General features: G+C 37.0%; 1 long non-coding RNA gene across 2 annotated transcripts; it reads left to right on the top strand.

Annotated features, from left to right (window-relative positions):
• The first annotated feature begins 1,062 nt into the window (after window positions 1-1,062).
• LOC309511261 lies at window positions 1,063-1,951 on the top strand. 2 transcript variants are annotated; one of them, XR_014210565.1, is made up of 4 exons: window positions 1,063-1,098; window positions 1,470-1,523; window positions 1,721-1,789; window positions 1,890-1,951. It is a non-coding gene; the product is annotated as an uncharacterized lncRNA (long non-coding RNA). The 2 variants fall into 2 exon arrangements; XR_014210566.1 differs by lacking the exon at window positions 1,063-1,098 and having other exon boundaries at window positions 1,170-1,523.
• Window positions 1,952-2,912: the final 961 nt, after the last annotated feature.

Below are 2,912 nucleotides of genomic sequence, written 5' to 3'. Positions count from 1 at the left end.
CTAAAAAATATCATTAGACATACCTCATCCATGTAAGTCAGAGGAGCAAGCTCCAAAAAGTCCATTACATAATTCTCAATGGGTCGATCTCCTTGACGGAGACGTATAATTTGTGCTGCTGGATTCATCGATGGGTCTGGGTCTTACTCGGCTGCTGGATCTGTGTTGGCGTAGTTTTCTATCACAAACTGCTCGAAGACCAGAGCATTTGATGTTTTGTATCGATTATCTTTGAATTGATTATGAAATTAGCATGTGTCACGAACTGCTCGGAGACCAGAAAGTTTAGATCCAAATGCAGCTTTAATCAGAAGGGAACAATCCAGACACGTAAACAAATGAACAGGCAACAGGTCAAAGTCCAGGTAGGCAGTCCAAACAAACAAACAAACACACAAGGCTGGGGACAAGGCAAACGGGTAATCCAGAGGCAGGCAGAGAGTCCAAGAAACCGAAATACAGGGAACCAAAGAAATGCTCAGAGATGCAGTGCAACACATACAAAACTACACACACTGTTAGACTTTTCTGTAATTTCTACAGTTATTTACTTTAAATCCCCCAGTATTATACTGCTATTTCTCTTTACAGTAAATAACTGTGATTCCCATTGCATCATGGGAATTTTCTGTGACGTCTTACACCACATACAGAGACTTACTGTATTTTTTAAATTTGCTGTATACTACTGTATTTGACGTAACTGCCTCTCTGGCTGGCACCATTCCATCGTGCTTTTTATTTCCTAATTTTTGCCTTACACCGTGTGTCTACAACGCTATAATAGCCAGAGGCTGTCTATATTGGACACATTGAAGCGACCGGACCTTTAAATGCAAACCTGTTTATCCCTTGTCAGAAATAGCGCGAGCGCTTGGACTCGTATCGGACTACGTCAGAAATATAACGGCCGCGGCGCATCACTACACCTATTTTTTACAGTCTATGCACTACACTGACTGTCTGGGATTTGTCGTGTCGCGTCAGAGCATCCAGTGTAGGTAATGGGGTCTGTCTTTTGTTGGATCGCGACGTTCGTGTCTGGCCCGGGGAAGAGACGGTATTCACTTCACCGAGAGAGAGAGATCAGCAAGCAAGGTAAAAAAACAAAACATTCTGTGTGTGTTGTCAGGATTGTGCCCAGTTTAACGTATGTTATAACGTTAACGTTAGCCTAACGTTACTCGTCGTCAGCATGGCGGTAACGAACTTTACCATGGTAAACTGAGCTAACGTTTCATTTTACACACTTTGTTAGATTATTGAATTGTCGAGTTAAAATATGCCAACGAGCAACGCGTTTACATTAACAATAAATGTGAATAAACTAATGTGAAATTCTGTTTATAGCCTAATGTTGGCCTACTGATGAGAACCTTTATAGTTTTAGCATTAGTTTGCAAACTATACCATATTATACTTTTTTTTTTAATGGAATTTAATATTTACTTCCATTTTTGTGTTTAAAGGCAACTGCAACAAAGCGCCAATTCGCGCCAGTGACTTCCAGCAAGATTCCAGAGGTAGGCCAGCCCATTTGTGATATATTTTGAGATAAATTTGCTGAAATGATTAGCAATACGCTATGTGAAAATTGCTTTTGAGCCACTGGTGCAGACTAAGTAGCTTACAATATCTTACAATATCTTATAAAATCTCTATAAAATTGGCTAACTTTATATCAAATAAGTGACCTTTGCCTTATGTCTAACTTTATTAGACAGCAAATGAACCAATCAGAAGATGGACCATTGTCTTTGTTCAGTCTCACCAGATTAAATGTATCCAGGTAAGCACTGCAGTAAAACTCTCACTAATTCATTCATACAAAATCTAGCATTCTAAACAACTTAAGTTTATATTTTTGCATTATTTTGATATTTTATTAGCCAGAAGACTCTACCATTGCAGTCCCACCTGACTAGGAAGGTCCTAACATCAGCACGCAGGTGGGTTAACTACTGTAGGAAGGAGAACGATCATCACACAGTGATTTCTTGCATGTATCTTACTGTGTATTTATCTCAAACAGGAACTCCTTCACTGCAGACAAGCTGAAATGGGCTAAAATCATCGATTTCAGTCGTTCTTTCTATGGATCTCAGCATTTTTGGACAGAATTTAGGATTTGTAAGTATTAAAATTTAATCTGGCATAATTTTATTTAGTTCTTTTGTATGCTATTTATTGACAAAAGCTGTTTACAAATATATATTCTTAAGTTTTTGTGAAAATAATAATAAAAATTAACAAAAAAAGGAGGTTAAAAATAATGTGACACTAATACTCTCTCTCTCTTTCTCTCTCTCTCTCTCATATAGTGTTGGAACCGGGATCTCCTCTGAAGGACTGAGTACATTTGTGTTTGTGGGCACGCATGCAGACCAGGGAACACTCTGATGTTGTCAATCAAGTTCTGAACAGGAACCAATCTTTGGAGAAGTTCATTTATTCACAAAGGTGGACAAAAACATTGTGTTGGCTTTTTAAAGATTATTTTGATGATGACTTTTACTCCTATGCTGTAGAAAAGATGGAGTAGACAGTCAGACATTGATAATAATAAGAAATGTTTCTTGAGCATCAAAGAGACTTCTTTCAAAAACATTAAGACACTTAAATACTTATTTTGGCCTCCAGTGTACATGAATCCAACAAATTTTTGGAAATAAGTGAAATTATTTTGAAGGTGGGGTTATGTGTCATGTATTGTGAAAAGAACTGTGTTTTGTCCTGTGTTGGACATTTCCTTTTTGACTGCTTAAAAATGTATTTATATTCTGCAGTTTTATGAATGTAATGGTTGATATTTCATTATAATACTTGTATAAGCTAAACAACCAATGACTACATTCATTTAGTCAAATGCTAATGTTTTGTTTATGGTTTTATGTATGTTTTCAAAAATGTTT

The sequence above is a fragment of the Leuciscus leuciscus genome, assembly GCF_965113295.1.
Source record: "Leuciscus leuciscus genome assembly, chromosome: 12".
Classification (NCBI taxonomy): Eukaryota; Metazoa; Chordata; class Actinopteri; order Cypriniformes; family Leuciscidae; genus Leuciscus; species Leuciscus leuciscus.
Note: the sequence above shows the minus strand (reverse complement) of the source record. Positions and strands in the feature narration are given on the sequence as shown.